The sequence below is a fragment of the Tasmannia lanceolata genome, unplaced genomic scaffold (assembly GCF_043159265.1).
Source record: "Tasmannia lanceolata isolate RefF3 unplaced genomic scaffold, GAP_Taslan_0.1 ptg000012l, whole genome shotgun sequence".
Classification (NCBI taxonomy): Eukaryota; Viridiplantae; Streptophyta; class Magnoliopsida; order Canellales; family Winteraceae; genus Tasmannia; species Tasmannia lanceolata.
The window spans coordinates 24,081,407-24,108,543 of NW_027518689.1; the positions used below are offsets into that span (position 1 = coordinate 24,081,407).

At 38.5% G+C, this 27,137-nt stretch overlaps 1 long non-coding RNA gene across 1 annotated transcript; it reads left to right on the plus strand.

The window, feature by feature from the left end:
• Window positions 1–1,235: 1,235 nt before the first annotated feature.
• LOC143887129 (uncharacterized) lies at window positions 1,236–24,802 on the plus strand. The gene is made up of 2 exons (XR_013254074.1): window positions 1,236–1,448; window positions 24,473–24,802. It is a non-coding gene; the product is annotated as an uncharacterized LOC143887129 (long non-coding RNA).
• Window positions 24,803–27,137: the final 2,335 nt, after the last annotated feature.

Below are 27,137 nucleotides of genomic sequence, written 5' to 3' on the forward strand. Positions count from 1 at the left end.
ACCGGAACAGTTGGTGGGCCCAACAGAAACCATTGGTGGAATGGTGGGCCCATCTTTGAACAACGTAGGCCCCTCCCATACCACACCATAGGATAATCCAAACTGTCCATTTGATGGGCCATAAACGTAAATAGGTTGCATCCCAAAATATTTTTTCATAGGCGGATCTCCGATCTAAATAGAAACTACATCTTATGCAACCTCTATAGATTGTAGGGTTGTGATCATCCTACGGAAATGATTTTTGGGGCACAACCTATTTACATTGTGGCCCATCAAATGGACGGCTCGGATCATCCTATGGTATGGACGGTACACTTCATTTTCAAAAATATGGGTGCACCCTATGTTGTGGACAGTATGCTTCAATTTGAAAAATATCGGTGTGGCCTACGATTGGGCCTTAATGTTAGTGTACGACCAACTCCATAGGATTATCCAAACCATGGACGGCTTGGATCATCCTATGTTGTGGACGGGCCTTAATGTTACTGTACGACCACAGGATGATCCAAACCATTCATTTGATGGGCCTACCCTTTTGGGGGCACAACCCATTTACGTTATGGCCCATCAAATGGACGGCTCGGATCATCCTATGGTCTGGACAGTACACTTCAATTCATTTTCAAAAATATGGGTGGGGCCTAAATTGAGCCTTAATGTTACTGTACGAACCACACCATAGGAGGATCCAAACCATGGACGGCTTGGATCATCCTATGTTGTGGACGGTACGCTTCAATTTGAAAAAAATCGGTGGGGCCTACAATTGGGCCTTACCGTTACTATACGACCAACTCCATAGGATTATCCAAACCATGGACGGCTTGGATCGTCCTATGTTGTGGACGGGCCTTAATGTTACTTTACGACAAACTCCATAGAATGATCCAAACCCTACAATCTATAGATGTTGCATAAGATGTAGTTTCTATTTAGATCGGAGGGCTAGGATCAGCCTATGGAAATGATATTTTGGGACGCAACCTATTTACGTTTATGGCTCGTCAAACGGACGGTTTGGATTATCCTACGGTGGTATGGGCAGGGCCTACGTTGTTTAAAGATGGGCCCACCATTCCACCAACGGTTTCTGTTGGGCCCACCAACTGTTCTGTTGTGTGTGTGGAGAGAGAGAGAGAGAGACCGGTCAAATTGTGGGAAAGTGACATATCCTAACGTTTAACGTTAGCCAGCCGTCGGGGGGGGGGGGGGGGGGGGGGGGGGGAATATGAGCGCCCTTACAATAATATCTTTCTCCTTACTTTTCATCTTTCTCTCTTATATAAGATGGAGACTCAATCGCCCAAGTCATCATTCTCTTCATCTTGAGAAAATGGCTACAAAGGGCGTTCTTGTCTTGGGTTTTCTCTTGTTTGCTTTTCTGTTCTCCTCACTGATGGAAGCTAGAGAACTAGCTCAGAAATCGAAAGAAGAAAATACAGGTACATTTTAGTAATTAATGCATGTGCTATCGTTTCCTTCCTTTGTAGTTATTCTTTCTTTGTTTTCCATCCACATCAAAAGCTTAATTAGGCCACATTCCTTAATCTCTGTACATCCATGCATTATTTGTGGTTTCGATGCACAGAGAGAGAGAGAGAGAGAAAGAGAGAGAGGCTTGGAATTGTCATGAATTGTCTGAGTTTAGGATAATTGATATGCAAGGGGATGTGCATAGCCTATGATATATATGATTAAATCTTAACCATTCTAGACTATCCAAATTGTTTTTTGTTAAGTTCGGTTAAAGAGAGTTGTTGAGAAATTTGCTGAAGGAATCTGGCCCGATCATGCAAAAACAAATAAAAAGGTAAAAATAAAAGTAAACCACTCAATGACTTCTGAGATTATATGTGGTTGGCCAAGATGTCGGCCTACATCCATGGGAAAGAACACGATCTTCCACTGTGAGAAAGCATAATTGTAAGGATTACGACGGACTAACCTGAAACCCGAAACCCGTAAACCAGAGCAGCTTCCCTTGCCCTCTGAACTAAGACTGTACACAAGCGTGTTAAGAAAGTTGCCTTGTTTCCTACTATTCCTAATTATGACTAGGTTTTCTAGTTGTGATGGGAAGCCAAAAACAAGAAAGGATTGTTTTAGGTTTTCTCATAAAAACTATAGTATTATATCTCTAAAATCTCATGACTAAATCATGGAGAGGCAAAGTGGCGGCTACCTCAAGGGCGTTTCGGAGAAAAAAAGAGAGACAGAGAAAGAAAGAGAATGGGAGGTAGAGTTCTCTTGGGATTTTTTTTCCACGGGTTTCACTTGGGTTTTCTCTTTGATTTTTCTAGGATTTCTCTTTGTACTATCTTTGCTAAAAAGACAAGGGAAAGGGTTGTAGTTTGCGAGTTTACGGGTTTGCAGTTAATCCCATTATGATGTAGGAGCATCTTGCCAGATCAACGGTCATTGTCGATTCTTGCCAAGGTTTCAATTTTAGAAAAGTTTCTAATCAAATTTAGCATGTTTCAAAATTTAAGTTTAGAAATGCTTCCTAAATCAATTAGAAATTTCCCATTTAAAAGCTCATGGAAATTAGGATTATTCTAAAATAAACCAGAGTGAATTTAGCTGATGCCAATTATAGATTACCCAACAAGGCATCTCTTGCCTTTTTACTTGGTTGTCATTTAAAAATTGGCAAGTAGCCAAAATCATTAGAAGGATTGGGAAGATTTCATTTATTTTATTCTAGTTTCTACTTTTACATAGTTGAGAATAAGAAGTTTCGTTGTTTAGCTATTATAGTATAGACATTTCTTTAGTTACCATAGAAACTAGCTAAGTTATATTAGCAGATTCCTTTTCTTTTATGTTTCGTTTCCATGTAGCATAAGTGGTGGACAGGCACCTGTTATTTTGTCTTTCTTTTCTATTTACAATTACAATTATAATGGGAACCAATTCTTATATATACAAGAATGTAATAGAAAAGGAGTTGGTTTTTTGACAATTAAAGTATTGAATGAAAAGTGTTCTTTTCTTGTGGAGAAAATGTGTTTTTTACACTTCTTTCTTGGAATTTCCCTCCAACGTGGGTTAGCTTTTGAGCACCACGATTATCTTTTGTTATTTTTTTTTGGATCGTCATCGCCGTTATCGATTGCACGCCCATCCGGCATCACATTGCAATCCTTTTAATTTGCTTTTCTCACAGTGGAAGATCGTGTTCTCACCTGTGGACGTGGGCTTCTTTGCCGAACCATATAAAATCTTGGTGTTCATCTTGTGGTTTGATTTTATTTTTACATTTTTGTTTGCATGTGGATGATCCATCAGATTTTTCCCCACGGATATCTCAACAAAGAGTAACCCAAGAAAAAACGAGAGAAAAAAAATATCAAGAAAACTCTCTCTCTCTCTCTCTCTCTCTCTCTCTCTCTCTCTCTCTCTCTCTCTCTCTCTCTCTCTCTCTCTCTCTCTCTCTCTATCCCAATCAGCTAATCCCCAAGCCTTGCTCTAGCCGCAACTCACTTGCGTTGAAGACTAGTTTTCCAAAAAGATGAAAGATGAAAAGGGCCCTTTTCGGTTTGGTTTCCACCTAAAACACCATAACTAGGTGGGTCTCATAGTTATATTAAGGAGAAAAGTACGGAATGGGTGTGATAGTTTCGAGAAATTATGGATTTCGGGTACTTTTGAAAACAAGCATCAAACACGGGTGTTTCTTCAAAATCGGGTGGAAAAAAGACCCTGATACCCTTCTGACATCAACAGAAATCTCCTTTTTCATTACTGCCTATTAAATTAGAGCGCTTCACAAGGCTTCTTTTGGTTCGTCTGAATGTGTATTTGAACCGACGGAACCTTGGGTTCATTTCTATCTTGGCCGTCGGAAATAACTAGAGACGGATGGATGCATGACACGTGTTGAAAAACCTTTTGGAACGCTGTCGCCTCTATACACAGGCGATTGGTTCAGATTTGAAATCTTTCTTTGAACCCAGAGTCCCTTGGGTTTGTTTAAATCTTGGCCGTCACCAATGTGCATAAACGGTCGGATCCACGACACGTGGACATCAATATAGAACGGTGGCGTCTTCTAATAACATCACCTCTCCGTATGATCGAGATTCCGCCGGCATACCCAATATTTCCGCCGGTGTACTCATTATTTCCGTCGGCATACGATCTATTTCCGCTTATACCCTATTTCCGCCAGCGTAGCCCTTGATATTCCGGCGGTGTTCTCTAGAATCCAGCTACGTTCCCTAGAATCCTGCGGCGTACTCTAGAATCCTGCGGCATATTCGATATTCCGGCGGTGTACTCGATACGTTTGGAACGCATGTTTGAACCTAGAAAATCCGACAGCGTACTCGATATTTTAGCGGCGTACTCGATATCTTTAAACGATGGGTATTTCTTAAATCCGGCGACGTACTTGATATTCCGGCGGCGTACTCAAGGATCCGGCAGCGTTCTAAGCCAAAAGAGACGTGAGAAATAATAAAATGTTCAATAATGTCGCCGTTCTAAGCCAAAAGAGACATACGTGATTTGACATGAAAAGAGGGAAACTTTAACGCTTTTTGATGATATTTTCACTCCCTTGCATTAACGTTCTCATCCTTTAAAATTTTTAAAGATAATGATTGACGTTCTCATCCATTAGGAAGGGCAACATATGAGGACTCTGATCATGTCAGAAGGGTATCAGGGTCTTTTTTCCACCCGATTTTGAAGAATCACCTGTGTTTGATGCTTGTTTTCAAAAGTACCAAAATCCATAATTTCTCGAAACTATAACACTCATTCCGTACTTTTCTCTGTCTTGAGAGTGTTGCTAGGAAAATGGGTTCCGTGTAGAAAAAAGGCACAGGATTTCTTATCAGGACACGCACGCAAGAGAAAAAAAGGAGCGCGTATCCGAACAAAAGCAAAAAAGTCAGGACGAATGGTCCAATCGTTCGTTCATTCTTACCCTTTCTTTTTTTCCGATACAGGATCCCGTTTTAGAAGTGTTTTCTTTTTATTAATTAGGTAATTGTAACCGAGGGAAACAAGCAAGTTTCCCGTATGGTCTATGTTCACACAGCAGATGTAACACAAATTTGATGTTTATTATCTGATTCCTACAACCGTTGTGCTATAATTATTAACGTGTTATCAAACAATTCAATAGTTTTTCATAATTTCCTTAGCATATCTGACCAAGTAGTTTCTTTGGTTTCTTTGAAGAATAGAGTACTACTAAAATGTTTTGATGACGTGCACATTTAGAACATGGAATAACATATGTTTCCTATAAATCTACAAATTTTCACAGCATTTATTAGTAAAGCATGTTTGCCTATAACAATTATTTTGTATTTGTTAAGTGTATCCTAATTAGTAGTTAAAAATCATGAAACTTCCAAGAAGTTAAGGGGCCGTTTGGATACGTGGAATTTAGAATCCGGTATTTCTTCAAAATTGTAGATAAGAAAGAAGAGAAGAAGCGGACCAGCCGTCGTTTTCTGACCTCTTGCCCTTTTTCCGTCAGAAAGAGAGTAGCAGATCGTCCCATGTTTGCAGGTTTTAAAAATCTCAGGATGTGGGAGAGATTTCTAAAACCTGGATTTCTTACTTAAAATCCAGGAAACGTTGTCAGGACAACATACAATAGCTTGATCATGAACCCTATTTTACACTGTTTACAAACTAAAAACCTGGATTCTAAAATCCGCATATCCAAACGGCCCCTAAACTTCCTACTAAATCATGGATTTGGAATATATTTTACAAATTGCATATTTATAGTTAAAAGCCCCAATTATTATGCGTTCTCCTATTTTCTTAGTTTTGGGGTCTCTGGAAAAATATAGACTTAGTAGTTGTCTACACAAAATATTCATAAGACTCTAGAACAAATATGGTACATAGTGAAAATCACATAAATAGAAGATCCTAGTTTATACAAAATCTTCTAAAAGAAGAAGTCGGAGAGAAGTTTATTGTCGGAATTGGAGAAAATTTTTTTGTTATGTATCTTGTAGTTGACGAAGATTAACCAATATATAACGTTCTTCTCCTTTCTCTTCTTCTTATGTTTCCTTTAAATCTCGTTTGTGCAATTGTTACATTCGTGAATTAGATTTGAATCTCATTTGCATACGTCGGACATTCTTGAGTAAAATTCAAATTTCAATAAAGTTAGACAGCGTCAGTGTAGCAGAGGCAAAACCCACCACCGATAACACCCGCCAATCTACCAACGACGAACACACGAAAATACCCAAGATCTTGTACTAACAAGATGGAGAAAATATATGCCCACAAACCACAGCCACAACCAGAAGAGAGAGCAAATCACAACCAACCACAAGAAGACAAGAATATATGTGGTTCACCACAATGGGCTACTCCACGAACAAGGCAACACTCAATCCACTATTTAGAACCAATAGTACAATGTTACTTCCACCGGTAAAATCCACCAATAAAACCCTTCTCTCCAACCCTGAAGCAACCCGCAAATCTCTACACCGAGTATGAGGAAAAGCCCTTTGGAAAAAATCCTCCAATGCAATACTTCTCTTGCAATGAAGAAAACTCTATGGAGAAGAAGAAACTGGAAGAAGAAGACACCTTGACAAACAAGATAAGGAGGAAAATACATGTTTTGCTTCACCATAAAAAGGCTTCCAAGAGCCCGAGAGCCCCTCTTTTACTCTAAATCTTCTCTTCAAGAAGAACCTTACTTTTGCTTCACCACAAAAGTCCTACTAGAGCCCCCAAGAGAAAACCCCTCTTGCCTTGCCCTAGCTTTCTCCTGAAGAAGAAGAACCTTGCTTTTGCTTGACCACAAAAGCCCTCCTAGCGCCCCCAAGAGAAAACCCATCTTGCCTTGCTCTAGCCTTCTGTCCTCTCTACATGTTTCCTTCTTTTTCGGGGTATCAGAGCTCAGTGCGTGGTAACCCTGGTTCACCTCTGAGGGCGGGAATGTCCCTCGAGGATGATCACGGAAACCCGGGTGACATATCTTATGGTTCACAGGTTGCTGGCGCGTGGAGGAGTGAGATGGTCCACATTGCTTCTGCGTGGAGGGAGAGATTGTTGGGTGTTCCACGTGAAAGAAAAAATAGTTCCTAAAATTCCACTTAGCAACCCAAGAGGGCGGTGAATTGGGTGTCTTTTACAATTTTAAGGATTTTGAAAATTTTGCTTGCACTAGTTTTAGTTTGATTAAAAACTAAGAATAAGATTTAAAGACAAGAGTTGAAGTGCTTACCACAAGAGAAGAAGAGAAGAGACAATGAAGCTTGATACAAGATTTTTATAGTGGTTCGGTCTTAAACCCAAGAGCTACTCCACTCTTCTCAAGTTGATCTCTTGAAGATTCCACTAAGAATCTTCTTCTAAGGAACTTAAATACTGCGTTCCTTCCGCCAAGTACAATCCGACCTTGAACGCTCCAAGGGTCTTAACTACGGCGCCTCTTTTTGCCAAATATAAAGAAAAGATGAAAGGATGTATCTCACTTGCCTCTTAGTAGGCTGATTACAATGTAAGAACACTCACTCTCAAAAAAAAGGATAAGCACAAATCGATCCTAGAGTTTCACAAATGTATTTGTGAGAGTGATTAAGGATCTTTAATAATGCTAAGGTATGTGTATAATGATCCAAGATAGTTAGGCAAGGTGTTAGACATCTAAATGAGCTCTAAACCTTCATTTATATAGGAGAGACTCAAATATGACCATTTGGGAATCTCTAACGGCTAGGACGGAGGTATGCCACGGAGCTCTGTAGTGACCATTGGGCCTTTTTTTATTTTTCCAATAGCTTGCTCCACGGAGCTCCGTGGAAACCCACGGAGTTCCGTAGAGGCACCTGGAACAACATATATACCAATCTGTTGCTGCTTTGTGTTTGGCCTCCGGAACTTATTTTTCTCACTTAGTTTGGGATGCCATGTGGGTTCAATAATGTATGAACACCATCATGGTTATTCACATACATGTATGGTCCATTTTAGTGTGGTTTAAGTCCTCTTTTTGTGCCATGAGATTGAAATAGACACTATGAAACATTATACATTCTAAGTCTACTTTTGATCTTCACTTTGTTGGCACTTCAACGAGGCTTTGTCTTGGCTTCGATCAACTCCTTTGATCCACATGTGCATAGCTTTGGCGTTTAGAGCGATCACCTTCCTTGAGTTCTCTTTATCCTTGCGATTTGATGTTGCATTTGGGAAACATTGATCTTGTTTTGCCGTTGCTCTCTTCATGACTTTGAATTGTCTTGATCACTAAATGATTAACCCTTTGAAGTACATTCCTGAGATTGCTTATGCTTGAAACGTGATCACTTAAACATCAAGAAGCATTAGTACACATAAGCATTATATGACAAATTGAGTTTGTTAATCATCAAAACAGATATTTAGGAGTACTTGTTGAAGCCTTGGGCTAACAATCTCCCCCTTTGTGATGATAACAAACACAATTTGCTTTAGGGTAGGAGCTCTCCCTTATGGGATGATTAAACCAATTAATGCTCCCCCTAAAAGAATTATTTAATTGATAATTTAAGCATTAATTTTATGAGAGACAAATAAAATAAATTGAGCCTTGCTCCCCCTCAATTTATGTATTTAAGTATAATATGGGAGCTCAAATATTCTCCCCCTTTTGGCGTCACAAAAAGGTGAACCATAAAGGGACCAAGCCTAGGGAGAATAATCATCACATATTACATGCAAGAGCAATGGGCAAACCATAAAAAGTACCATCCATAAAGAGAATACAATGCCATACAAGCTCAAAAAGATAAGCAAACCATATTTTATTTAGGATAAAAGGCCACACATAAGAGTAAAAACAAGGAAAGTGCTTGGCCATACACTTCCCTACATAAAGATAGGCGATAGGCGCACACACTTACTAGTACACACAAACTATATAGGCGAGATATAGATAAACCATAGAAATCCTACACACCATAGATAGAGTGTCATACAACTCATCAAGCCATTAACATAGAAACAAGCCCAAAACAAACATAAACAAAAGTAAGCTGGAGATATCAGAGCCCGTCTAGTCCTCTGAAGGAGGCGGAGGGTGAGAGGAACTGCCATGCTACGGACCACCCTGACGCGCCGAAAAGAGCTCTCGCAGTGAAATGAACTGAGTGTCCACATGAATACGAAGCGTGTCAAACTGAGTGATCATGGAGCGCTCGAGAGCCTCCTACATAGCCAATAAGTTCTGGCGAGTACACGGCTGAGAAAGGTCCTCTGGAGCCTCCGTGTCGTCTGGCTCGCTGCCATCGTCCTGAGATGCCTCGTCCTCTAAGGTGTCCACATCCCCTAACTCTTCTTCCTCAATCTCTGGGTCTACGTCCAGCTGCATCCGCCGGAGGGATCGGCCATCAAAGGGACCAGTAGGGTGCATGTCATCTCACCACCAAGAGGAACACCGAAGGCCTTGAAGATGCGGGTCAAGAGCATTCCATATGGCATGGAGGAACGTGTCTGATGAGGGGCCTCTCTCATGAATCGGAAGATGATGTTGGCAAGGTTGAGACAGCAATGTTCTAAGATGCAGTAGATAATGAAGGCCTCAAAGGGTCGCACTGCGTTGGTCTGCCCACCTCGAGGAGTGATGTTGCTAAAAATAAGATTATGAAGCATTTTTGCAGCAGGTTTAAGATGGGCAGAGCGAACTCGAATGTGGGGGTGGTCATATTGAAGAGCAATGGTGCAATAGATTCGGACACCAGGAGCATCGGTTTTATCAACTTCATCATCAGGCCAAAAGTAGTCATTTTCACCGGCAAGGGAAATGTCAAGGAGAGAACTAAACTATTGTTGATTGATCTTGATGAGGGTTTTCTTTACGCATGTTTCAATGACAAAGTTGGAAGGGGAAATTCAAAGATTCGCATAGAATAATTTGACCAAGCGGGGGTAGACATGTTCTTGGATGTGAAGGATGGGACTCCAACCTAAGGTATCGAAGCCTTCGTTGAGATTAAAGCGTTCAAGAACGACGGGTTCGATGTACTTACCCGTGAGAATCCCATGGTGACGGATTTTATTCCATGTGGAACGAGCCGCTTGATCTTTGAAGAGATAATGATGTTCTTGTTCGGAGCCCATTTCCCTAGCCCATTTTTGTGAGGGTTCTTCGTTGCCACGACAGCGGGAGGATCCCTCACCACTTGGTTTAGTTCTTGCCATTAGGGTTTGGATGAGGAAGATGACAACTTTAGGGTTTGAAACCTTAAATTGAAGAAAATAGAAGAGAGGATGGAAGATATTGGAGAGAAAGTGGATGGATTTGAAGAGAGGGAGAGGAGGCACACAAAAATAGTAAAAAAATACGGAGAAAAAGAGAGATTTTGGGGTTTTCAAGTGGAAGAGAAGAGGGAAAATGGAAAGTGCATGGTTTGGGAGAAAAAATGGGGTTTTGATGGAAAAGAAAGAGGGGATTTTGGGTTTGGGAGGGTTGTGGAGAAAGGGGAAAGAGAGAAGAGATCTAGGGTTTCTAAGAGAGTGAAAATGAGTTAAAAACGAGTGCCAAGCTCGTGTTTTAAGTGGCCCCGAGCGTGGCTCGGGTGCCTTTTTAAAAAACCAACAGGCTCTTTCACGGAGCTCCGTGGGATCCCACAGAGTTCTGTGAACAGAACATGAAAAGGGGATTGAGGCTTTAGTTGGAGGGTGAGTTCCGAAATGCTAGCCCTTTAATTTGTGAATGGATGGGATTAAAAGTAGGTTATGATTGTTGGTTTTGGGATTGGAATCCCCAAGAAGTGTATTTTCAATGGAGTTGTAAGTTTATGATTGACCCTTCCTTATCCACTCGATGATATGATTTAAACTTGGGAACATCTAAGCATACAATAATCATCCACTTACACGAATAGAAACAAGCATTCAACGCGTATCATGGAGAAATCCATTTTTTTAAAATTATACATATACAAGTGAATTGCAAACTTCATATACAAGTTCATGATTAAGATGACGGCATGAAGCCAAATGATGAAGTGTCTTAATTAAAGGTGACGGTACCGACTCCCTCTTTGGTCAAAGTGGGCTATGGGCACCAATTGAGTGATATTTATCAATTAGATTTGATCATCTTGAATCATGTGGTCCATAACAACACAAGAGTGCTATATATATATACATATATATATATATATATATATATATATATATATATATATATACACACACACACACATAAATATAAAAAAAATACACTATCACTTTTTATGCTTTACTTGCAGACTCTTTCACTTAATCTAAGCTCCAAACGTTGAGACCAGTTCTTATATCACAAAATCTATCTTCATTTAGGATTTTTGTGAATATGTCCGCCAATTGATCATTAGTGTTGATATACTCAATGGAAATATCTCCTTTTTTAGAATGATCCATAAGGAAATGATGCCTAACCTCTATGTTCTTAGTTCTTGAATGTTAAATGGATTCTTTGTCAACCTAATAGCACTTGTATTATCACAATGGATTGGAACACAATTAAATTCAAGATTGTAATCCATGAGTGTGTTCTTCATCCATAGGATTTGTGCACAACAAACTCCGGCCACAATTTCTTCGGTTTCGGTAGTAGATAGGGCTATGGAGTTTTGTTTCTTGCTAAACCAAAACACAAGAGACCTACCTAGTAATTAACATGTGCCACTTGTGCTTTTTCTATCTATCCTACAACCGGCAAAGTCGAGATCCGAATAACCTACTAGGTTGAATTCCTTAGATCTTTCGTACCACAAACCTAGAGAAGGTGTTCCTTTGAGATACTTGAAGATTCTCTTAACCGCACTCAATAGGACTCTTTTGGAGCCGATTGAAATCTAGCACAAATACATACAAAACATTATATCCAACCTACTAGCGGTCAAGTACAATAGGCTTCCTAACATTCCTTTAAATTTCTTTTCATCAACCGGTGTTCCAATTTCATCATTTTCTAATTTGGTGGATGTGCTCATTGGAGTTGGCTGGATTTGTGAACAATCCATTCCAAATTTCTTTAGGAGTTCCCTAGTGTATTTCTCTTGATTGATGAAAATTCCATTTTTACATTGTTTGCTTTGAAGTCTTAGGAAGTAGGTGAGCTCTCCCATCATACTGATCTCAAACTCTTTTTGCATGGATTGAGCAAACTTTTCACACATTTTATCATTAGTAGCACCAAATATGGTATCATCAACATATATTTCAACAATAAGCATATCTTTTTCTTTTCTTTTAATGAATAAGGTTTTGTCAACCTTGCCCATTTGAAAGCCACTCTCTAATAGGAATGAGCTAATCTCAAAACACCTGTAAGCCCAAGGGTTCCAATGGGTTAATCATTCACCTTACCTTCTTGTTTTGATGTTAGCAAACTAAATTGATTAGCTTTTATGGACTAATGTGTTGCCTTGAGATGTTGTGTAATATATAGGAATTTCATGTTATAATTGCCATTACACAACTCGACTCAATACAAAGCTTGTGGATCAAGAAAGCACGGAACAAAGAGCTTGCACCTACTTTGAAGTCATCACAATTTGGAGATGATCAAGTCAAGGAGCTCAACATGAAGATCCCACAAGTTCCCCAGCAAGTGTCAAGAAGGAGCTTGGAATTGAACATACCATCGTGACACCTCATGTACCTCAACATGCATTGAAGATTGAAGGACAAGTCACAAGAGCCAAGACAAAGTTCAAGATGTTCATTCAAGCTGAAGAAGTCCAAGGAAGTGCAAAGAGCAAAGACATTCCAAGAAAACTCAAGGTTCTTAGTTATAGAATGTATTTTGAGTCCTCTTGATTTTATGTTTAAATGCACCTTTAAAAGGTTTTCAAAATAGTTTTCATACCTAAGATTTTGCATCTTTGAAAACCATACACACACCCAAATATGCATTTGAAAACCTAGGACTTGAGCCCAAGACCAAAGCCCCTGAAACTTAAAGTTAAAAATAGAATTTTACTCAGAGCCGGTCGACCGGGCTATGCCGGGCGACTGCGGGATGCTACCTGGAATTCCAGGGCATCTCGAAATTTATCATGCTGGTTGACCAGTGTAAGCCAGGCGACATCGGATATGTTTTCTGGAAGTCCAGAAACCAACCAGGTTGGGCTCAGAGGTCAACCGCCATAGGTCTGGTCGACCGCGATAGTGTTTTTGACCCAAAAATTAATTTCAAACAGGTAGCCCTCACCGGGCGACCGCCCTAGGGCCGGTCGACCCCCACATTTAAGGGGGACATTTGATTTAGGGGGAGCTAGAAAATGAGTTATCTTTCAAAACCCCATATGAGTTTTCAAATCCCTCCTTGTTTTGAATTTTGCTTTTATTAAGGGGGAGTTTTGATTTGATTTATTCCTTGACAAAGGGGGAGCTACAGATTGCATAATTTTTCCCTTATGTTTAAAACTTTCATCCCTTCTTTTTGTGATGACAAAGGGGGAGAAGTTTTATGTTTAGTGTGCTTAAATGTGGCAATCACCTTGTGTGTTGTCATCATCAAAAAGGGGAAGATTGTAAGCCCAATGGTTCTCACCTTGGCAATCTTCTATGTTTTGATGATTCCAAACACAAGTTGAAATGTGTTGTATTTCTAACGTGTTTGATGTTTAAGTGCATCTATTGAAGATTCAAGCATTTGAAACACTTAGATCAAGAAAAATGGCACGGATCGAGGCTTGTACATCCTTGAACACCATTTGAAGGCAAAGGATGATAAAGGCTTGGAGCATTCAAGGAGAGATCTTGAAGAGCCAAAGAAATGGAGGTGATCCATGCAAGAGTTCAAGACTTGAAGATGTGCTTCAAAAGTAGAAGATTTGAAGGCTTAAGTCTTATGTTAGATTGTACATCTAATCCCAATTAGGTACCCCACCTTGAGGCATAAATAAAGTAATCTCACACACCCTAAATGTTTAAGAGATTGTCCTTGTGGTGTTCCAACACTTTGGAACCCTCATAACAATCCCAACTTGGTGTAGAGTTAGAAGCCCAAAAACAGAATTGAAAATCTGCTGGAAATAGGCTTCTCGGAGCTCCGAGAAATGGTCCAGTAACATTTTTCCAACTTCTGTTTGTATTCCCGGAACTCCGAGATAAATTCTCGGAACTCCGAGACCACTATGTCGGGAACAAAATTATAGTCGTTGGGGATTTTGCCAGATTTACCACTATGCCCCTGTAACGGTCATATTTAGGTTTTCTCTATATATGTGTTCTCTATGCCTTATAACACATCTCTCTCATTCCTAAACATGTTCTAAACATATTAGAGAGTGGTAATCACCCTTGTGCCTCAATTTGGGATATCTAAAGGGATTAGACCTAGGCTTGAATTTGTACATCATTTCAAGAGTGGAATTTGAGTGAGCTTGAGAGCTATCTACCCTTAACGAAGGGAAGTTGTAATTTTCTATTTTCTTTCATTGTATTTGGGCAAGTGTTCGGAGAAGCGTAGCCCACTCTCCGTGGTGAGGATTGCCACCAAGGTTAAAGCGATTGTAATTGGCACCGATCTTCACCAAGGTTAAGAAGATCAACATAGTGAAGCCATCAACGGGTTTGGTTGGTGGAGTGGAGTAGGCCTTGTGTGTTTGAGGACCGAACCACTTTAAATCTCGGGTGGACTCTTTCTTGTCTCTTGCTCCTTTCTTGCATTGCACTTTAGATTTAACTTACTTGCTTAAATTGTTTTATTTTTTGATCTCTTAATCCTTCATTGGAGAGTTTAAATAATTGGGTTAAAATTTGAAAAGGTAAATTTTATTTTTATAAACCTAATCTCCTTTTAGGTTGCCACTTGGCCCTACCCTTGGAATTTCAAGTGTAATCAGCCTATCTAAGAGGCAAAGATAGTTCTTTTTTTTTATTTCTTCATTTATTTGTGAGGGTCTCCGATTCGGCTCGTTAAGAAAGGTGAATCATTGTAATAGGGAGGTGCCATCGTAAGGCTTTGTGCAAAAAAGGGTGTGATCCCTTTGAAGGAGAAGTTGGTGTACGACTTTGAGATTCGCCCGTTGAAGAATCTTATTGGTTTAGTGGAGATCCCAAGGAGGTAAAACTTGGAAGAGTGGAGTAGGTTAAGTCGTGACCGAACCACTATAAAACATGTGCCTTGTGGATGCTTTCTATTCTCCTTCTCTTTGCACTTTGGTGTTTGGTAATCTCTACCGTTTACTTGTATTTATGTTTCATTGAACAAGGGTTAGAGTATATAAGCATAAAGTTATATCTAATCTCTATCGTACGTTATATTTATTGATTAACAAAGGGTTAGATTTGTTTAGGCTTAATTGGTAAAATAATTTTAATAATCCACTTAATTAAGCCCCAAATTTTTAATTAGCCAATTCATCCCCCCTCTTGGATTATCACCTTGTATTTCATTTGGTATCAAGGCATAGGGTCTTAAAGAGATTTTTAAATTCAAAATCTACAAGAGATAAAGATCCGTGACAATCCAAATGGATTTTGAGTTAGGCCAATCCGCTATAGTTCCTCCATTTTTTTATGGATCAAATTATAGAGCTTGGAAAGTAAAGATGTTAGCCTATCTCGAATCCATAGACATTGACATCTTAGATGTCATTGAAAGGGAATTTTCTATTCTAAGAAAATGCACTAAAAATGATGAAAAACTATTTTCATTAAACTCAAAAGCTATTATTGTAATATGTTGTGGACTATGTCCTAATGCTTTTGAGAAAATATCATCATGTACAAATGCAAAAGATATTTGGACTAAACTTAAAAATTCTTATGAGAAAAGTGATAGTCTCTCTTCAAATGATAAAAATATTATTTTTAAACAAAAAGAGACTACAAAAATCTTTTGCAAAGAAATTTTTTTTCAAACATTCAATTTTCGATTTGGAAAAACAAATTGAAAATTTGAAATCTGAGGTTAATGAATGTTTAGAAATAAATGAAAAATTAAGTCATTTGAGCAAAATCTTGATAAACAAAAATGATGACTTAATTAAAAAGTGCATTATTCTTGAAAAAGAAAAAGAAAGCCTTGAAAACACAAACAAGGATTTAAATGAAAAATACACACTTGTTTGTAAAAATAAAAAACATTTAAAAATTAATTCTACTCATCAAATAAATCGTTTTAAGAATCAAATGAATGAGTTTGAATTAATGAATAAAGAACTCTCTATAAAGAACCAAATATTACAAGAAGATAAAGATAAACATACATGTTCTGAGTGTACTCTTTTGGTTCTAGTTGTTCCTCATCTACCCATACATATTCATGTTCATATTGTGGTAGATTAGGGCATCACAAATCTAGGTGTAGGCTTAGATTTGTGAAATCAAACAAGTTTGTGTGGATAAGAAAAGAGACACTTCCACACACAAACTTGGTTGGAACCAAAGTAATTTGAATTTCAAAATCACCCATTCAAACTCTTTATTGAACACTTTGATTGAATGGGTTGTGCTTTAATAGTTATATCATATGAATTCTACCTAGATACTATTTCAATGTTACATTTAATGTATCTAGATCACTTGTGCTTTAATAATATATCATTTTATAATCAAGCATAGATACATATCATTAGTCATGTTTTTAATAGAATGTATCTTTGCTTATTGAACTTCATGATCACATCATATATCATTTATAGTTTATAAAGAAAATAAGAAATTACCTCTTTAAACTATATGTTGTGCTTTGTTGAAAATCTTTTAGTAAAATCTATCTAAGTGCAAAAACTCACACATATGCACTTAGCATCCACAAATTAGATGAGATAATATGTCAGATATTGCTAGACATAGATCAAACAAGTGTCACATTTTATATCTAACAAAATCCATCAAAAACACATCCAAAATGAACTTCATTGAAAATATATGTCCATTCATTTTCTTGAGCATTAAGGTTATAAAAAGAGAAACGAATTTTTAGATATCCTCACATAGCCTAGGGATCGAGTTTACATGTTCATTAGAATCCCATAGATGCAAGAAAAATAGAAGAAAATGGGTTAGATCACAAAACCCCTTGAAGAGTATTGAAAAATCGAAAATAGGGGTGTGGCGGTCGACCGAGCCTCGGAGGGCGACAGCGGAAGGCAACCTGGACAGGTTAGTCGCGGCTGACGACTGCGTGAACCCAGTCGACCGCGGATGGTCGAAATAGGAAAAATAAAAAGAATCAGGCGGGTCGCGGGGGGCGACCGCGATTGCCTAGTCGACCGCGACGGTCGAAAACTGCTTTTTAAAGGGCGTCCGCGAATCATTTTTTCACTTCCGCCGCTTCCTTTCTCTCCTAGGGTTTTCTTCCCTCTTCACTTCCAAGCTATTTTCGGTCAAGAACCTCAAGATTAAAAGGGTTCTAGTGAGTTTTCTTCCATTTTCTCCTCTTATTCTCTCGTCCTTCCTCTTCCATTTTGTATCTTTCACTCCATACCTTCTCTTCTTTATTTCTCTCTTCACATCTATCTCTAATCCACTGATTTCTCTCATGTCTCACCTTCTTCTTTCATCCTCCATCATCCTTCACCTAATCCCTCATCTTTCACCTCATTTTTTAAATCTTCTCACAAAACCCTAACCCTAGAATGGAATCTTCAAGAAGAAAAATGCTTGCACATAAAGAAAAGAGGCCAAGATCCGAATCCGAAGAAAAGGAAGTTCCCAATGAACACTTCGTCAATCAACAAGCACAACGTACGAGCTCATCAAAGATAGGCCGATCATTTCAGGAAGGAAAGTTGAGATTACTAACCTTATTGATTTTGATCTCTTCAATCTCTTTTCGGCACAAGGATGGGTAACATTTCTAGAATCTAACTCCTTGATCTTCCCCAAGCTTGTAAAGCTCTTTTATGCAAATCTTTTAATATCACATGGAGGCGCAGTGATGAATAGCTACTGCAGATCACAGCTTGTGTTGAATATTGCGAACAATTGCAATATCTTTGATGTCCCTGATAAGGGAAAGAGAATCTTCTTTTGGGAAAAAGATGACATGGAGAACCATCACTTCACAAGGAAGGATGTTTTCGAAACTTTAGGATCTTTCCTCCCTACAGGTGAAATATTAAATATCAACTCTGACCAAATGAATCATCAGGCCAGAATAATCCATAAATTTGTGGTTCACAATTTTACTCCAAGAGCTGGCAATCTTGATGCAGTCAAGCCATTTGAAGCATTCTTAACTCACTGCATTATTAAGAAGATTCAACTAAACCTCGGTACCATTATTTTAGGATTCATGGATGAAGAAGTTAAGAAGGGAAAAGGAGGTTTACCCTACGGGATGCTCATCACTAAATTGCTAAATTATAACAGAGTTGATTTGATGAAGGCCCACTTCACACTGCCTGATCCTGTGATCGATTCTTCTACCTTGATTCAAATGGGAGTAAGAGATACCACAGGGGGAGGTAGCAATAAAGTTGGATCTAGTAAAGTACCATGGGGACAGGCTGAAGATGAGCAAGCACAGACTACTGAGCCTCAGAGATCATATGAGCATCTTGTCAGACGGATTGACCAGATGAGCGCAGAAATAGGATGGTTTACTAGGTCTGATATTCAGAGGGGCACTAATCATTCACAACTAATGGATACCTTAGCTAATGACAAGAAAGAGAGAGCTGGAGAGCATGATGAGCAATTACAGGCTATATCAAGATCCCATTTTCCTCGTCTCCTCCCCATAATCAGCATCCTCCAAAGATGTAATGAATTCACCAATTTGACTATAGTTGGTACACCAGAAATGGTATACTATAATGTTGGTAGGACATCCTTCTCCAATTCTTCTTGCTCTAGATGAGCTTTTGGATATTATTATTATGTTGTGATGAATGTTGCCCAGTAAGGGTTTTATGCTTGATGGACGTTTATGCCTAGTAAGGGCTTTCATTTTGCAGATGTGGATGGATATGTCATGTTTGGCATATGTTTGGATGATTTTAGATATTTGCCCAAAGGGTCATTGAACTTTATGGTTTATTTTATTTTTCATATTCAGAGATTATGTGATTTTATCCTTTGTAGTGGTGATGAGGTCTTGTTCCTCACACTCAGCATTCCTATATCTCGATGATGTTTTGATATGATGAGAAGAGTGTGTCTCTTCCATCTATTGGTTCATGTATATGGATTTTTATGTTTCCTATATATACATCATCTTTTGGTTGCCATGGATGTGTATTGTGTTCTTGTTCATTATTTTGTTATCCATGTGGTTATTAGACTGTACTTGCTCAACTTTATAATCCTATGTCTAATAATCATCCATTCTAATTCAAATTGTACTTCTCATTTGAATGGAGCAAAAATTAGAATGATTAATGTAATTTAAATCATGGGCCTATGTGCTTAGAACTCTTTACATATTTGATGCACATAGTTAGAGGGAGCTTTCACTTGCAAATGTATAACCATCTAGGGCCAGACAAATTAAACTCAAAAGTTATTTTATAGTTCTGGACATATTTATGCTCGGGAAGAGACTTGTATGCCCTATGATAAGAAAACCCCTACATAATGCAACTTGTGAACTTGAAAGGTTAAGTTATAGATCTGAGCATATCCTTGCTCAGGTAGATACTTATCTGCTTCAACAAGTTGCAAATGAAGCCCAAGTATTCAAATCATTCTGTCATCTCATGCTCTACAACATAGGTTTCACGTAGAGCCAGTGACAAATTCATAGGGGGAGAGCCAAATGGTTATATCTTCATGTTTCTATAGATCATTGGGATGTGCTCACAAGGTCTCTTGCCCCTATTTTTATGCTTAGCTTGCGAATCATTTGATCAAAAATAAAAATTAAAAAAAGGGCTTATCATGCATTTCACTTTTGTTTTCTCTTTGATAAGCATTCTTAGAGCTTGAATGGTATATCATATACAAGGCACATAGCTTAGACAAGCTATTATTCATCTTGACTCCCCACTTGCACTTTCACTTGTTGATACCTACCTTTTTGCTGTTACCAAAAGGGGGAGAATTTTGGGAATTGATTAGGTAGTCCAATTGTATATGCACCATATGTTTTACAGTCATCAATTATATTTGTGCATATAGTGAAGGGGAACTATGCTCTATTGTGTATATCATATCATGCTTATTCATTTATTTGGTTGATGTCTCCTACCTCCCTAATCAATTTGTTCGCCATCATAAAAAAAGGAGAGAATGTAAGCCCAAGGGTTCCCATGGGTTACTCATTCACTTTACCTTCTTGTTTTGATGCTACTAAACTAAATTGATTAGCTTTTATGGATTAATGTGTTGCCTTGAGATGTTGTGTCACATATAGGAATTTCATGTCTTAATAGCCATTACACAACTAAACTCAACACATAGCTTGTGGATCAAGAGAGCAAAGAACAAAGAGCTTGCACCTACATTGGAGTCATCACCATTTGGAGATGATCAAGTCAAGGAGCTCAATATGAAGATCCCACAAGTTCCCCAGCATGTGTTAAGAATGAGCTTGGAATTGAACATACCATGGTGACACCTCATGTACCTCAACATGCATTGAAGATTGGAGGACAAGTCACAAGAGCCAAGACAAAGTTCAAGATATTCATTCAAGCTAAAGAAGTCCAAGGAAGTGCAAAGAGCAAAGACATTCCAAGAAGACTCAAGGTTCTTACTTATAGAATGTATTTGGAGTCCACCTGATTTTATGTTTAAATGCGCCTTCAAAAGGTTTTCAAAATAGTTTTCATACCTAAGTTTTTACATCTTTGAAAATATACACACACCCAAATATGTTTTTGAAAACCTAGGACTTTAGCCCAAGACCAAAGCCCAAAGCCCCTGGAATTTAAAGTTAAAAATAGAATTTTACTCAGGGCCGGTCGACCGGGCTATGCCGGGCGACCGCGGGATGCTACCTCGAATTCCAGGTCATCACGAAATTTATCGGGCCAGTCGACCGGGGTAAGCCGGGCGACCACGGATATGTTTTCTAAAAATCCAGAAAACATCCAGGTTGGGCTTGGAGGTTGATCGCCATAGGTCCAGTCGACGGCGATAGTGTTTTTTAGCCGAAAATTAATTTCAAACAGGTAGCCCTCGCCGGGCGACCGCACTAGGGCCGGTCGATCGCGCCGATATGAAATTTAAAATTCAGACTAAGAGCCGGATAAGGGTGAGCGACCGCTGTGCCTCGGTCGACCACCCCGACAAAGAAATAGAGTCGTTGGGGCTTGCGCAGGTTGAATTCTTCAACCCTGTATTTTACAGTTTTACCCCCAAACGGTCATATTTTCTTGTGGGCTATATATATACTATCTAAACCTTTCAAAACAACATTTTGACAAGATTAAATCCTATCTTCTTGAACCTAAACTTTTATATGAAAGGTTAAAACCTCTTTGAACTTATATTTGTATATTCTATCAAGAGGTACTCCATAGGCTTTACATTTTATTTTTCTTGGAGTGTCTGTGAGCTTTCAAAGTGTAATCAGCCTATCTAAGAGGCAAAGAGAGTTCGTATTTCTATTTCTTCATTTGTTTGTGAGGGTCTCCGATTCGGCCCGTTAAGAAAGGTGAATCATTGTAACAGGGAGGTGCCCTCGCAAGGCTTAGTGCAAAAAGGGTGTGATCCCTTTGAAGGAGAAGTTGGTGTACGGCTTTGAGATTCACCCGTTGAAGAATCTTATTGGTTTAGTGGAGATCCCAAGGAGGTAAAACTTGGAAGAGTGGAGTAGGTCAAGTCGTGACCGAACCACTATAAAGCTTGTGCCTTGTGGATGCTTTCTATTCTCCTTCTCTTTGCACTTTGGTGTTTGGTAATCTCTACCCTTTACTTGTGTTTATATTTCATTGAACAAGGGTTAGACTATATAAGCATAAAGTTATATCTAATCCCTATCCTATATTATATTTATTGATTAACAAAGGGCTAGATTTGTTAAGGCTTAATTGGTAAAATAATTTTAATAATCCACTTAATTAAGCCCCAAATTTTTAATTAGCCAATTCACCTCCCCTCTTGGATTGTCACCTTGTATTTCAAAACCCATGGGAGGAAAGGTCTCGGGTGTATGGAAATCCATTTGTTATGTTAAAGAGGAGTTTGATCAGTCAATCCTCTATAAAGTAGGAAAGGGTACCAAGGTAAGATTCTGACTAGATCTTTGGTGCGGTGAATCTAAATTGTGCCTCGAATTTCCGGGGATCTTTAGAATTGCCTCGAACCCTGAAGCAACTGTTGATAATTACTTGGTGAGAGCGGGCCAAGGTGGCAGAGGCTTCTGGGATGTTCGCTTGCGTCGAGACCTCAAAGATGATTAAATTCAAGAGTTTCAGAGATTACTTCTTTCCCTCGAACCGGCATATTGCTCGCAATAGAAGGAGGATGAAAGAGTCTGGATCCCGTCCTCTACTGGTGAATTCTCCGCCAAGTCTTTTTTCGCATTGTTAAATGAAGGTCACGTTTCTCCGAGGAGGCGCATTTGAAAATCCTTGGCTCCACCATGGGTAGTAGCTTTTGGATGGACACTGATACACAGGAGGATTAACACATGTGATCGAATAAAGAGAAGACACTTCAGTATGGCAAGTATGTGTGTTCTTTGTCATCAAAATGAAGAAACTCTGGATCATCTAATGCTGCATTGCCCTTTTGCTTATCACATATGGACTAAAGCAATCGGAGCTTTTGGGATCTCCTGGGTGTGCCCTCAGTCTATCAGCTCCCTTCTCTCTGGGTGGCACACAGGACCTTTTGGAGAAATCGGTAGGTATCTCTGGGAAACAGTCCCATATGCCATAGTATGGAATGTCTAGAAAGAACGCAATCGACGCATCTTTCACAAAAAAAATAGAATCGTGACTCGAGTTGCCTCAGATATCAAAATTGAAATGCTTTCCTTGACAAGGGCAAAGAAACAAACTTCTTATGATATGGGAGACCTCATCATGAATTGGTGGTCAATAATATGGGACAGAACTATTCGTTCCAATCCTAAACCAAAATGGTCACGCCCGCCCATGGGGTGGTTGAAATTGAATTTCGATGGCAGCTCTAAGGGGAACCCAGGACGAGAACCCAGGACGAGCAGGAGTCGGAGGAGTCATTAGGAACTCTTCTGGATCAGTGGTTATGTCATATTCGGGACCTTGTGGAATATGCGACTCTAACGAGGCTGAGGTGAGCATTACTCGTTAGTCTCCGTTGGGCGTCAAAACATGACCAATGTCCTCTTATAGTGGAAGGGGACTCCTAAAATGTAGTGGCCTGGGCTTAGGAATCATCAAATGGTCCTTGGAGATTGTAGTATATTGTAGCAGAAATACTGGATCTCATGCAAATACTCAATCCGAGGCTTTAACATTGAAGGTGATCGGCAAATGAGATGGCTGATACTCTGGCCAAAGCGGGAGCAGAACGGGAGGAGTTTGAAATAGTTTCATATTTGTAACGAGAGTACTTCATTACGCATGGATAGCACTATCCTTTCCTTTGGAAGGATGCTATCTATCTTTTGTGAAACACTGGATATGTCCGGTGTACTACTAATATTTGTATTAGCAGGCTGGGACCACTGGTCCCGACTGCGTTTCAAATATTAATGAAATTTGTCAATTTTCAAAAAAATAAAAAAGCAAAACATGTTCAACTTTAATATCTCTAGTTTTAATTGTATCTTCACCAATGATTTTGCTTCTTGTGTCGTCCCCAAAGGTAACATTTCCTTGGTCGCTCATGGTGACGAAGGCGAACTTTGTCATACCCGTCATATGCCTTGAGCAACCACTATCCAAAAACTATTTGTCCTTTGAGGGCTTGCCTTTCAAGCATACCTAAAAAAAATCAAGACTCATGTTGAAGCTTTAGATACCCACTTTTTCTTGGGTCCTTCATGTTTAGCAACATCATCAAGTTCATCTTTTCTAACCCAAACAAACTTAGATGTTTTTAATTTCTTAACCATACATGCAAATCTTAAATGCCCTACTCTACCACAATAGTGACAAGTACGTGCAAAAGAGCTAGAATTAGCATGCATTTGATAAGAATGTTTCACAAATTTGTTCTTGAAGGAAGCTTCTCCTTTAGAGAAGGGTTGGTAACCAAGACCAACTTTTTCTAAAGAGATAAGCTTATTTCCAAAGATTTCATCTAAATTGTTCTTTCCACATGAAAACTTTCTAAAAGATATATTTAATTCCTTGCATTTCAAATCAAGTTTTCATTTGTTTTCCAAAAATCAATTAAAAAAAAATTTAGCATGTTGACAGTTATTAAGTCATTTTTCTAGTAATATCTCACTCTAAACATCATAAACATCATTTGAGATAATTCTACCGATTATTTTCATGTAGCCATCTAAACGAATATTGCTGAAAGTTCTACATTCAAATATTTAATTGGCAAAAGTTTATACGGATTGAATAGTTGAGACTTGCAATTGTTTTACTGGTGCAACATTTAAATAGTGGTCCATCCATAATTCTAATAGATACCCTTCTGATCACAGGTCTCATGCAACATGAAAGTCGGTTATTGGCACCAAGACGTATTTTGGACCCTCTGAACCAACCTTGCGAAGAAAACCCAGATTGTGTCCAGAGTGGAAACCCCCAGAGGGAAGATCCATGTCGATATGGCTGCTGAGAAGTATCACATTTGAAGCACTTTAGCTTTCCTTGGTATTATAGTGTAACTCGTAACAATGTGTTGAATAGTTATTCTTATATAATAACCATCTTATCATTTTAAGGTAATTATGATACATTGATTATTGTTATATGATAAAACGGATCTATAATAGCAATAATAATATAGTGGAGATTCTTACTTGATTTTATTTGGTTGTTCTCATTGGCTAATACAATTCCTAACAATCTATGGACGACTAATACAAGAAATTTAAATTGGAAATAAGAATACAAACATAAAAGAAAACATTGTAGATATAATCTCCTAATTATTGGATCATTTGATCATCAGTATTTGATCATAGAACATTCTGACTATTAATAATGATCATCACATGATAAACCTTGGACACGTATTATGCACACCCACATGCATTGATTTCCAATTTTTTTTTTGAATTTTTTTGGGCAGTGATAATTCACCCCACTCTATTACAATATTCACCCCCTATTTTTCAAAATGGACCGTACAGCCCACATCATAGGATGATCCAAACCGCCCATTTGATGGGCCACAATCTAAATAGGTTGTGCCCCAAAAATCATTTCCATGGGATGATCCTAGCTGTCCGATCTATAGAGGTTTGATTATATGGAGTTTCGCTATAGATCGGAAGGCTAGGATTATCCTATGGAAATGATTTTTGGGGCACAACCTATTTACATTGTGGCCCAACAAATGGACGGCTTGGATCATCCTATGGAGTGGACTGTACAGTCCATTTTGAAAAATAGGGGGTGAATTTATCATTTCCCTATTTTTTCTGAAGTTATTAATTTTTAAATCGGTCCTTTTGTACATTTGGGATTGATGGGATAGAATGAGTCATGTCACATCAGCTAATGAGTCAGCTTGATGTGAATGTGTCTCATTACTGATCACCGTAGATGGTGATGTGTGACTGATAGAGACAATAAGCTTTAATCGGAGCCCTTGATCTTGAAATTAAAAGCAGAAAAAAGTACAGAATGTGGGCATTAATTACCCAAAAAATATGGATTGCAGGTACCAATTAAAGTAATTATGAAACTAGGGTGATTCTTCAAAAACGGGTGGAAAAAAAACGCCATTACCCTTTTGACATGATTAGAGTCCTTGTATGTTGCCCTTCCTAACACATTAACAGCCCAACTATCTTTAAAGTAATATTTTATTATTTCTCACTTCTCTTTTGGCTAAGAATTGCTACACTATTTAATATTTTATTATTTACACATCTCTTTTGGTTGAGAACGGCGACGTTATTGAATATTTTATTATTTCTCACATCTCTTTTGGCTTATAAAGGCTATGTTATTGAATATTTTATTATTTCTCACGTCTCTTTTGGCTGAGAACGGCTACGGTATTGAATTTTTTTATTATTTCTCACATCTCTTTCGGCTTAGAACGGCTACGTTATTGAATATTTTATTATTTCACATGTCACTTTTGGCTAAAAACGGCTACGTAATTCAATATTTAATTATTTCTCACTTTTTTGGGTGAGAACGGCTACGTTATCGAATATTTTAATATTTCTCACTTCTCTTTTGGCTGAGAACGACGACGTTATGAGATATACGGTTAACGTTCCTTGGCCCATCGTATCAAGAAACACCCATAGTTCAAACATATCAAGTATGCCACCGGAACATCAAGTACGCTGCCAGATTTTTTGGGTTCAAACATGTGTTCCAAACGTATTGAGTACGCCGCCGAAATCTCGAATACACCGCAGGATTCTAGAGTACGCCACCGGAATATCAAGTACGCTGTCTGATTTTCTGGGTTCAAACATGTGTTCCAAACGCCGTCGGAATATTTAAAGTACATAAAAAATATTTCCATTTGTCAAGTATCCCACGGTCTCTGCTTATTGCAGACCGTAAAGATTAAAACAAACCCAATGTTTTTTTTTGTTTGAAACACATGTTCAAACGAACCAAATGATAAAAGCTAAGGTCAAATGCATTAACTGCTACCCTAGTTTTTCTCAAAGATAATACTAAAATATAAAAAAGGTGGTTACAAAGAGACGTGAGAAATAATAAAATATTCAAATATAACTTTAAAGATAATGATTGACGTTAGAGTGTGATCATGTCAGAAGGGTATTGAGGTCTTTTTCCCACCCGTTTTTTAATAATCACCGGAGTTTCATAATTACTTTAATTGGTACTCTCATTCTGTACGTTTCTCTTAAAAGCGGCTATTCTAGTCATAATCTGACGTAGTTTCCTTCTGAAGATTTGGAAGAGGCACATTAGTAAGCTATCCAAATGTTCAACATCAGCCATAAATATGATCGAAGATCTAGACCGTCGTTATGGATCTAGGGGATCATATCATCTAATCAATTTGGATTAAGCCTTACAGATAATTTTAAATGTGGGAATCAGATCAGAACTATCCGGTCACACCATAAAATAGTAACAGCTTCAAATTAGATCGAGTGAGCCCGACCATTAGACCAAGGATCGATCTCAATTGTCATTTCATAT